Here is a 12,972-nt window from a genome sequence, read left to right on the forward strand (position 1 = left end):
AGGACTACCCTTTTGTTGTAGGTCATGTACCTTTCGGTTTTGTGTAAACTTGGATAGCCATGCGAAAATGGCTTATATACGTTTTTAGCATAGTACTATAATCGTTTGTATGTTGATCATTATGAGGTATGGAATTGTTTTGAAACGATTAGCCATTGGAATGGTTAATCATGATCACACTTTGTGCTATGTATGCAAAAAGGGCCAATTGAATCATGGAAATCATGAAATAGGTAAAGCCTACCTTAAAGGCAGATGCTGACAGCAGCAGTGATGTGGATGTGAAAAATCACTAAAAATAGTAGGAATGGTATTAAATAGCGAATAAATTATGTAAATGAACCTTGATGAATCTACTTTCATATGGAAGAAACGAAACGGTCATATGAGTTATTTGTTAATAGATATTAAAGTTCTCGTGAAACAGGGCCAGAACGGTTTCTGGATCCCCTGTTCCGACTTTGGAAATTCATTGTAAATTAACCAGAGATAATTAGGAGTCATGCCATATATGTATAGATTTCTCTCTGAGTCTAGTTTCTATAGAAACAAACGGCATCAGTATTGAAGCCCTTTACAGGGTGATATCCAATTCGTAATGCGTGAGGGTCAGTGTAGTCAAACCCTGGATTAGGGGAGACTTTAACTAATAAACTGTACTAATTGGCCTGACCAAAAATTCTAGAAAAAATTATGTTGATGGACTTATGAGTCTAGTTTCAGGTAAAATTTACGAAACTGGTTTTCGAGCTTTAAAACTCAAGATATGATTTTTAAGGCGACAGTGATGCAGTAACCAGTTAGTCTGGAATTTTTTTTTTTTTTTTAGGACTGTGAAAACAATTAAGTTAAGTCTGTGTGCACCTTGTGTTCGACTCCGGTAACGGACTCGGGTACGGGGTGTTACACTATCAAAGCCCTTTTGGTACTCTTTTAGTTGAACTCTGGATATGGCATGTATAGGACTACCCTTTGTTGTTTTTCAAGTACGTTTTGTGATGTATGTGTGTACAGCCATGCGAAAATGGCTCGTAGAAGTGGAGTATGGCATTAGACCATTTGTGTTTATGTATATATGTATGGTTTCATGATGTGACTATGGACTGGAATGGAAGTGTTGGGCAAATGATCAGCCATTGGAATGGCTAAATATGATTATATGTGGACCTATGTATGACAAAACTCTAGTTGGTCCATGGAAACCACGAAATAGGTAAAGTTTACCTTGAAAACAGATGCTGACAGCAGCAGTGGTGTGGATTTGAAAAATCACTAAAATTTTTAGGAATGGAATTAAATAGTGAATAAATTATGTAATCGAACCTTGATGAATCTATTTTCATATGAAAGTAACAAAACGAACATATGAACAGTATATTAAGAGATATTAAAGTTCTCGTGAAATAGGGCCAGAACAGTTTCTTGATCCCCTGTTTTGACTTTGAAAATTTATTATAAATTATCCAGAGACAATTAGAAGTCATGCCTTATATTTATAGATTCCCCTTTGAGTCTAGTTTCATTAGAAACAAATGACATGAGTATTGAAGCTCTGTACAGGGAGATATCCAAGTCGTAATACATGAAGGTCAGAGTAGTCAAACCCAGAATCAGGGGAGACTTTAACTAATAAACTGTACCAATTGGCCCGACCAAAAATTCTAGAAATAAATCCATATATGGATATATGAGTCTAATTTCAGGAAAAATTTACGGAATCAGTTTTCGAGTTTTGGAACTCGAGATATGATTTTTAAGGCGACAGTGACGCAGTTAGCCAGCCTGTCTGAAATTTTTTTTTAAATGGACTGTGAAAATAATTAAGTCTGTACGCACCTTGTGTTCGACTCCGGTAACGGACTCGGGTACGGGGTGTTACAGGTTCCACTTGTACAAGCTATATATTAGGTGAAACATATAATAAATAAAAACATTTACTGCACAAACTACGTATTTATTAATAAATGATGTTTACCTCGTCTCTAATAGGAACGTGTATGGGTCAGTCACTCTGGGATGTAGAAATGATATTCGCCACTAGGTCCACGACTGTAGCAGTAGCAGGAAACCACCAATCGACATCTTATCCAATTGCATTGCCCGACAAAGCTCCCGGTATAAGATTGATAACACGACAGATCCCTAACTTAGTTTTGTGCATTCACTGAAGTTCATTAGATGTAGAAGCCACTTTACGTGCATAGAATTTCTAGATTTTTTAGGTATTAAAATTCCCTCTATTAACTGCATGATGAATACTCAGGCGTACTGTTGTATGACCTATTCTGTTGCGTCATCGGGAAGCTTATAGAAATTTTTCTCCAACCAATTGATCGATATCCAACCACTTTCAAACCTGTTTGGGACCTTCCCCAACATTGCTGTCCAGAGGTCCACTTTCCTTTGAACCACCACTGATCCCGTGATGACTGACCCATCCACCGATAGATCGAGCTGTAACATTACGTCCTCGAGTGTGATTGTACATTTGCCGCATGGAAGGTGGAAAGTGAGTGTTTTGGGCCTCCATCTTTCTACTAATGCATTGATTAATGTGGGATAGAGTTTGCAGCCCCTTTATATGCGAGATGCATGCAAGAATCCAACCTTTTACAGATACCCATGAATTTCAAGGATCAGAGGCTCCCCCACATTATGTATGAACGCCTCCAGCACATAATTGCCCGCCTATTTATAACATAAAAAAATCATTTAGATTTATCAAAAAAATTAACATAATTACAAATAATGTATTACCATTGCTAATTGGGTAGAGGAAATATGGTTGTCGTCGAAGCAGATTAGAAAGGCGTCCATTCTCGAGAAATTGATCTGAACGAATAAAATATGATATAATTAAAAAAATAATATTTTTAAATGAAAATATAAATAAATTTTGAATAAAAACTTGGGAGAGTTGAGAGAGTTTGAGAGAAGGATGTGAATGAAAAAAAAATTTTGGGGGGTACTATAGGTTAAAAAATTTTACCGTTGGGTTTAAATTTTTTTTTACCATTTGGCGTGGCAACGATAAAAAAGCCGTTGCAGTTTACCGTTGAGAGAAAATGAGTCTAATTGGGCACACCTTCCTACCATCTGTGCAGAAAGTGTAGCCAATTGGATGCGCTTTCACTTTCTCTCTCCTAAAATTGGCCTATTTTCCTAATTAATATTAAAAATGGCCTAAAAGCCTAATTAAAAAAAAAACCTATAGCCCTTATTTAGCTCAAATACTTATCCCAACAATTTAGGTACCTCTCTTTTGACCAAAAAATATTTAGGTACCAAAATGGGGAAAAAGGGACATAGTTTAGGTATCAATTTGTAGGTTAAGTTTTTTTTTAAATAAATTTAATAATTTGACTAACAGTTGTACTAACGAAGGTACAAACTTGAGAAAGAAAAAAGGTAGTTCAGTACCACTTGTGACCACAAAAAGTTTAGGTACCAAGATGGGAGAGATGATATAGTTTAGACATCAATTTGTTGATTAAATCAAATATAAAAGAGGAAAATAAGGGAATAAATTCATCTAAAATTAATATGTATAGTTAAATTATAATTAAGTTTTAAATATTTAACATATATTTACATAAAAATATTAAAAAGAAATAAAAACAAAAACAAAATATACTTATCATTTGATAATAAATTTTAAAAATAAACTTATATCATTTAGGCCTTGGTTTATTAGTAAGGTTAATGTTTTAGGAACGGTAAGAACCCATATTCGAGTTTCACTATGTGTAAATAATGTATAAGTTCTTGATTCATATTTATTTTAGTTTACATCCCACTATGTATGAGTTTTGTATAAATCTCTTTTAGTCTAGGCATAAATATATTCGATCAACAATTTGGTTATTCTTTTTAATTATTACTTCTAGTTATAGATCGATTTATTTTTGTAATTGCAATTGTGATTATACTTTTAACTTAAAAAAAACAACTTATAGTAAAACCTCTAAAATATAATACCTTTGGGACCCAAAAATTATTATTTTATCAAGGCTAATTGTTTATCGATAAATGAATATTTTATTAATTTATCAATAAATTAATATTTATTAATTTAGAGAATATTTCATACTTTATGCATGAGATTTTTTTTATCAAAATCCAATATGCATGTAGGTGCAATAAATCAAAATTAATTGGTTCATGTAACAACAATAAAAGTTAATTAATTGGTTCATGTAACCAAAAAGAAAAAAAAAAGAGTTAATGGTTTCAAAATCCAAAACATTTATATTCATTCGATAGATTAAAAATTTTATTATAAATAAGCACATGTACGTATCAAAATATTATAATTCATATAACCTTTTCCTTCATGGCTTCCCATTCGAAAGGTGTAAAAAAGTCTACATTGACAGATGAGATGAGAAAAACATTATGTGAGTACAAAAATGAGCATCCCTCTTCAAGTCAAAAAGATTTACAACAGTGGGTTCAACAAACATTTGATCTCTTTGTTAGCTAATCAACAATATTAAATACTCTTAAAAGGTTATCTGAATATTTGTCAAAAAAGATAAAGAATAGTAATGTTAAAAGGCACAAATCAACCAAATATCCCGAATTAGAAAAGGCATTGTATGAGTGGTTTCTCCAATATCAAGAGAAAGTAAACATGATTAGAGAAATGATTCAAACTAAAACAAAGGAGATTCGACAGAAAATGTATGGTGATATAAATTTCGAATTTAACTTCTCAATTGGTTGGCTAGAACAGTTGAAGGCAAGACATGAGATAAGTCTTATAGAAGATTTGGTGAAAGTGGTTCAGTTATTATGGAGAATATTGAATATGCTTTACCTCAAATAAGAGCTAAATTGGAAAATTTTGATTGGAAGGATATCTATAATATGGACGAAACAAGCTTATTTTATCATTTGTAAGCAGATCATTCACGGGCTACAAAGCAATTAGAAAGACAAAAAAGGATAAGACTTACAATTGTGGTTTGTTGCAATAGGGATGGTTCATATAAAGTGCCTCTTTGGGTTATTGGTAAGTTTGCTAATCCTAGATGCTTTAAATATGTAAATATTGACAATTTTAACTGTCATTATCGAGCCAACAAAAAAACATAGAAGACTAGATTACTTTTTCAAGATTTTGTTATCTAGTTTGATGCTAGAATGACTGGTAGAAAGGTGTTGCTTATAGTAGACAATTGCCCAGCCCATCCCAAGGTATTGAAGGCTTGAAAACATTGAATTATTCTTTTTGCCTCCAAATTTAATATAAAATCTTCACTTTATTTTTATGTATTGTATATAAAATGTTCAATATATTTAATAAATTATTATTTTATATTTCCATTGGCCCTTAAGGATTTTTCTAAAATTAATATCTTTTGCATTTAGTGAGGTTTTTATATTTAGCATATGAGTATATTACAATTTAATGTGATTTATAATTTAATTTAATAATAATTAAAATATTTTTATAACTAAATAGATTTTTATTATTTTTAATTAAATATTATTAGATATAAATATTGAATATAATAAAATAAATAAACTAATAAATAATTTGTAACAACCCTTACCCGTATCCGATGCCGAGACAGGGTACGAGGCATTACCAGACTTAAACATACACAATTTCATAAAACCGGGCCATAAAATTTCATTTAAATTAAGAACATTCAATCACGTGCATAATGTCCCATACACGAGCTTTGGAGGCTCTAAACATGCATTAAAAGCGATTTGGGACTAAACCGAGAACTTTGAAAAGTTTTTGTAACACCCCTAACCTGTATCCGTCGCCGGAATGGGGTTACGAGACATTACTAGACAAATGCATGATTCTAAAAATTTTCACTTTAATTTAAGTTTTAAATTACATCAATGCTTAATATTCAAACTAATATCTAATCATAAATTTATTATCGATCTCCACATAGCGTAAATAAAACTTAATCCAAAATATATAAATATTAAAAGAATTCATTGCATATACAGAGCTTGTAATTAATCAATAATATCCTTACAGAATATATGACCCTTTTTTATATATATACTTAAGCAAGTCATGCATATTCAGAAGTTAATTATCCATTAAACTAAATTACATTACTAACTCCTTTCATTCATATAGACTATGCGACATTAATAAGCTAGACTGTGGGTTAATTATTTGTTATAATTATTAGCATGCTTTAGAAACAAACATTCGTTTATAAATAACTCTTTTAATTCTATGTCCACTTGGCTATTTTAATTTCATATATACATAATTAATAATTCATAATTACCAAGCGAATTACACTGCCATGCACAAATATATATAAACTAAAGGTGAAAGTATACGTGTATATATATATAGTCATATAAAAGCTCATCAATATGTCAAAGCTGAATACTTAAGCAGACATATTCTTGTCCTTACCAAACTTCTTACATTAATCTAAGGCCCAATATGTCTAAATTACCATGATAATTAAATTAAATACTCTACACTTCATTAATCTAGCCTATTCGGCTATCATGGATCATTTGTACCTATTTGCAAACTTATAGGCAACTTACAAATTTATAAATACAGCCACAAGCATATTCACAGATACACATAACAGCCATAGTATAATCACCTTATACACAAGTAAAGTATAAATAAAATTTAACTAAAACAATGTGGCCAAATATCACATATACGCATGTTCTAGTATAAATTTATAATGGTTATCAATTTATTGCAAGCATATGTCATAATTTTTGCTTAACAAACACATGGCAATCTTAGCATAATTAACATCAATCAAAGACTTATGACCGAACCACAAAGCACCTTTACAAGCTAAATATACTTAATTACACCTTCAAAATAACACAATTTTAAACGATCATAACATGCAGCATATTTATCAAAAGACTTAAGCCATAATTCAACCCAACCGAATTCAAGCCTAAAAAAAATAAAACCATTTTCATTATACAAAATACTTAACACGAATCAAATCATAATCAAGCATAAATGCATATATCAAACCAAGATCATGAACATTATAACTAAGCACACATAAAATCAAATCCCAACATAAATAGCAAGCCATTTTCACATGGCTTTTAATACATAACCAAAATTAACACTTTTTAATATATTTTCCAGCCTATACATGTCATAATTTAAGCTTAGCTAAAAAGGTACCAAAATAGTAGATAGTGTGATGAACTTGGCTGACAGTCCCTGAGCTTGTAGCTTGACTCCAAATCTATAAAATAAAGATAGATATACACATAGTAAGCTACTTAAACTTAGTAAGTCATAAGCAAATAAACAAGCCGATAATATAATTAACTTAATTTAACCAAATTTCAATATCATTAACAAGCTTACTCTCAACCTATATCTTCAATAATAATATACCAACCACATATATTTATTACCTTAGCCGAATATTCACAAGTTAAGTCATAAAACCACTACTCAATTTTCAAAAGCCAAAATATCATAATATAATCAACGTACACTTACTCAATTATATAAGTCCAAGAACCGTAATTTAATATTATGTACATATAACTCTTATAAGACCGATTATTTATGATCACTTATATATGCATAACCAAAAATTAATTCCATAATATACTTACCATTTGTTCAAAGCCGAATACACTTATTTAATTCATGTATATATTTAACCTTACATCACATATAATTTATCAACTATCAAGTCACATACATACCTTATTATCGATAGCTAACAAGTTAAATCATACCTGGCCTTTTAGCCCATTTTACACATTCAATCACGATTTACCTTTGCCCGATGAACCATTCGGAATTGGATAGGACACTTGGATAATAACATAAATCGTACAATGCCAACGTCCCAGACGTGGTCTTACATGTAGCCACAAATCGATGCCACTGTTCCAGACAGGGTCTTACTCGTAAACACATATCAGAACCACATATCAATGCCATGGTCTTACTCGCACACATGTATCGGAATCCTATGTCATGACATATGTATCCTAATTATTCCTAAGGTTCATACGGGGCTTTTGAACGTTGTAACTCAGTCGAATCGAACTTGAAAGTGTAGTAGCCAAATTTAATCATGTTCGACCATAGCATATTTAAATTCTAACATTTCATAACAGCATATAAATATAACATTTAATTTCCAAATAAACACGTCTATTTGCTTATAAACTTACCTTGGACAACAAAAAACCGATACGGATCGACTAGTCGACAACTTTTGATTTTCCCCGGTCCAAATCTGATTTCTTTAGTTCTTGATCTAAACATATTCAAATTAAGTTCATTCAAACATATTTTCATTCAATTTAGTCCAAAAACACATAAATAGGAAAATTACCATTTTACCCCTGACATTTACAATTTTTACAATTTAGTTCCTATTGCACAAAACACAAAATACACCAAATTTCTCTATACTTATGTTGGGCCAAATTTTACCCACTCTCAAACAAGTCCTTATATTCAATTTATTTTACATTTTAGTCCCTCAAATTATTATTTTTGCAATTTAGTCCTAATTACTCAAAATCATCAAAAACTCCAATACAAAATATGTTAATCTAAAACATATCTTTCATTTTTCATCATCAAACAAAAAAAATCACAAGCTATCAACAATGGCATAATTCAAAATATTCATCAAAATAAAAAATTCAAGCATGAGTTTTGTAGTACTCGAAGCAACGATCTCAAAAATGTAAAAATTATCAAAAACTGAGTTGAACACTTACCTTAATCTAGCTTGAACAAGGCCGAACCCTACTTTGTTTTCTTTCTTTTTCTTTGTTTTAGTTTCGGTGCAAGGATGAAGAAAAAAACATGAATATGGCTTATTATTTTATAATATAATAACATATATTAACTTATTATTAATTTACATAATTAACCTTAATGAAATAATAATAAAGTTATATAACCTATGTCCATTATAGTACAAGCCACATGTTAATGGAATAATTACATTATAAATACTCCAACTTAGAAAACCACTAACTATTTGGCCCTTTTATTTTAAACTATCAAATTTTTAATTTACGCGATTAAGTCCTTTTATTTAATCGGACGCCTAAACAACAAAATTAAATCACAAAAATTTTACAGATAAAAATTCACACAAAATAAACACAGAAAATAATTTTTAAATATTTTTCTGACTCGAACTCGTGGTCCCAAAATCACCATTCCGATTAGGGTCTAAATCGGGCTATTACAGTTTTGGGAAAACTTAAAAAAAAATTTCATGAAACAGGGTCACACGCCTGTGTGGACACAGGGACAAGCCCGTGTGTCTTTAACACGCCCATGTCTTTAGGCTATGTAACTCTCTATTTATGACGTCAGCCAAATAAATTGAACCACAAGGCCAAGTCATACGCTCGTGTGCTAAGCCCCGTCCTCCGCACGGCTAAGACACATGGCCGTGTCTCTGCCCGTATGGCCAACACTTAGGCTATATATTTTTTTCAAGCCCTTTGTTACCATTAATACGTCACATACTTAAATACATTATAGACACATATAATGTAACATCAAGTAAATGATTAAACATCCTCCATTAAGACTCAATTGTAATATTCATATGTCATCATACATGTGTTTTGCTTACTCATTTTATATGTCTAAACACACCAATTCACAATCAATTGAACATGTCATTTTGATTATCACTTATACATTTATACCATGCTTGCCTAAGTCATTCCACACCAATTTCATGTTCAAGCATTATTGACTTATTGCCATATCACACTTTTATTCTCCGATTATGATCACTTCATTTGGTCATAAGACATTCATCAAGCTTACATACCGCAACACTAATCATTCATATCAAACAAATATAATCACATGACCACATCACAGGGCATTGAATACATAGCTTGGATAAATAGGCTTACAAGCCATAACCCATATAAGCCACGTCTCATGGCTAAACACAACGAATCAATTTAAGCCAAAAAATTGGCCAAATCAAAAGGTTACACATCATAGTAACTAAGTCCCTATACATGCCACTCACTCTAATACACTTAAGGTTTATCAATACCCTAACAGTAATAGTTTGATAGTGCGATGCTGCCTCCGACAATCTTCAACCCCGAGCTAACCTAACATCACTAAAGAAATGAAAATGAGGGAGTAAGCTTAAAACTTAGTAAGTCCGTATGAAAATAATAAGCAATAGGTCAACATGCTTCTCAAAGTAATACAGTCCTAATTACATTTTTTTGTACTTATGTTCTGGTCAAGCTGTTTTCTTGAGTCATAGTCACTCAATTATTTATATCTTGAGCTACAGAACTCCAAATCAAGATCCGCTAATTTTCCATGAAACTAGACTAACAAATATTCTTACCATAAAATTTTCAAAATTTTTGATCTAGCAAATAAGTACATTTTATTCTTTAAAGTTTCCCCTATTCTGCTATTTAACAGCTTCGATATCTCTTTAATAAAAATTAATTATCTCATAGTATGGGATCCGGATAATGTTTTCGTCTATTTCTATTGAAAATAGACTCAGTAAGGATTTATTCATATGAATTATAACACATAATTATTTTCATACAATTTTTAATGATTTTTCAAAATTAAGATAGGGGAGCCTAGAATCACTCTGACCCTATCTCCCAAAAATTAAAATATCTCACAATATGAAATTATTTTTCTTACACCGTTTCCTCTATGTGAACCTACACTCAATAATATTTAATTTCATATCTTATTCAGTCTCTAATTCGATTTCCATAATTTTTGGTGGATTTTCAAATTCAAATTACTACTGCAGTCCAAAAATGTTTTAGTGCAATATCATGATAACTATCATATGATGACATAATAAACATAAACATAAACATAAACATAAGTTTATTCATTATTCAAAACCCTTGACTTACTTGTCATCCATATACCTCTTTATCATGAACCATCATATATCATGGTATTACTCGTGAATTTAGTGTACATACCCGTATCGAGTCGTAATACAGCATATAATCATACCTTTTTTAACATGCCCTCCTTAGGGCTTTCATCCCATCATCCATTACATTACCCGTTGAACACTCGGGATGCCAAAGGATGTTCGAAATTATCATACGCCAAATAGAATACCAAAGCCATATCCCATACATGGTCTTACATGGATCCACATATCATTGTCATATCCCGGATATGGTCTTATGCAAGGTCTCATGTCAGTGTTGATGCCATGTCCCAGACATGGTTTTATACTAGCAAACATATCATCACCGATGCCATATCCAGATATGGCCTTACACTGACATACAGATCATTGCCGATGCCATGTCCCACACATGGTCTTACACTGGCACACATATCATTGCTGATGCCATGTCCTAGACATGGTCTTACACTGGCACACATATCATCGCCGATGCCATGTCCCAAACATGGTCTTACTCTAGCACACATTAATATGTTGCCATGATACCCGAAATCCTAAGCATTCTTCAGAATCACACGAGATTTCTGAGATACAAAGCTATCATCACATTTTCATTAAATCATCACAAGTCAGTGCCAATAAAAACATATATCCACATCTCGTACAATATCAAGTATTAAGCACATGATAATGAAGTTGATGAATTACTTTCATACAAACTTACTTGTTTCAAAGGAACATCATGTTCCATCAAACTTCCAATATATTCAATCATCACGTGTCATGTTAACGACATTTGAGCTATTGATTACTTCATGGGGTTCATTACTTTCCCTCACACAATATTATTAACATATAATTCAATACAATCATAGCAAAATGGATTTCAAGTATAATAACAATAACACGAATAACATGCTTATTTAGTCACACAAACTTACCTCGAATGCAATTACGACTAACTATTCCAATTTAATCCATAATCTCGAACTTTCCCGATTTAAGCCCGAATCTCTGTTTTCTTGATCTAACATTTCAAATATAGCTCATTTATTATTCACATTATTCAAATTGACTCAAAAATTATACTTTTACAAATTTTCATTTATACCCCTAAACTTTCACTTATTTACACTTTGGCCCCTAAGCTTGTAAAATGATTTTTATTCAATTTCTTTGCACTTTAAGCCAAGCCGAATATTTTCATAACTATAGAAGCCCACAATTTCCACTAAATCACACTTTTATGACAAATTTTATAACTTTTACAAAACGATCCTTTTAAGCATTTCCACTGGAAATCACTTAGCAAAAGTTGTTTATTTGACACCCAAGATTCATTTTCTACCATTAACATCAAAACACATGCATATCACTCATGGTTAAAATTTAAACATGAACCCTAGCTCAAAATAATGGTAGAAATAGGTAAATCGAGTTACCGAGACTTTAAAAATGTAAAGAACATTAAAAACGGGGCCCGGGATCACTTACAAATGAGCTTGGAAGCTTGAACCAAACCCTAGCCATGGCTTCCATGGTAGATTCGGCTGGAAAAGAAGAAGATGGACAAATTTGGCTTATTTTCCCTTTTTAATTCTTTTAATTATTAGATTACCAAAATGCCCCTAACTTAAAAATATTTTATTTCACTCATTTCATGTATATTTTTGTCCAAAAATTAACCAATGGTCTAATTACCATTTAAGTACCTCCAATTTAAAATTTCATAACAATTAGACACCACTAACATGTAGAACTCAATTTTTGCACTTTTTACAATTTAGTACTTTTGACTAAAATGAGTGCCCAAACGTCAAAATTTTCGAACGAGATTTTTAGGAAATCATTCCGTGAAATTGTAGACCATATAAATATAATAAAAATGAATTTTCTTACGTCAAATTTGTGGTCTCGAAGCCATTGTTCCAACTAGGCCCTAATTCGGGATGTTACATAATTAATAATAGGTAAATTTATTATTTTATTTTAATTTTGTTTAATAAATAATTTCCAAGGTGAGTAAAGTTTTTATCAAAATTTTGAAGGCTTAAATCAC

This window comes from Gossypium arboreum, chromosome 8 (assembly GCF_025698485.1).
Source record: "Gossypium arboreum isolate Shixiya-1 chromosome 8, ASM2569848v2, whole genome shotgun sequence".
NCBI classification, from domain to species: domain Eukaryota; kingdom Viridiplantae; phylum Streptophyta; class Magnoliopsida; order Malvales; family Malvaceae; genus Gossypium; species Gossypium arboreum.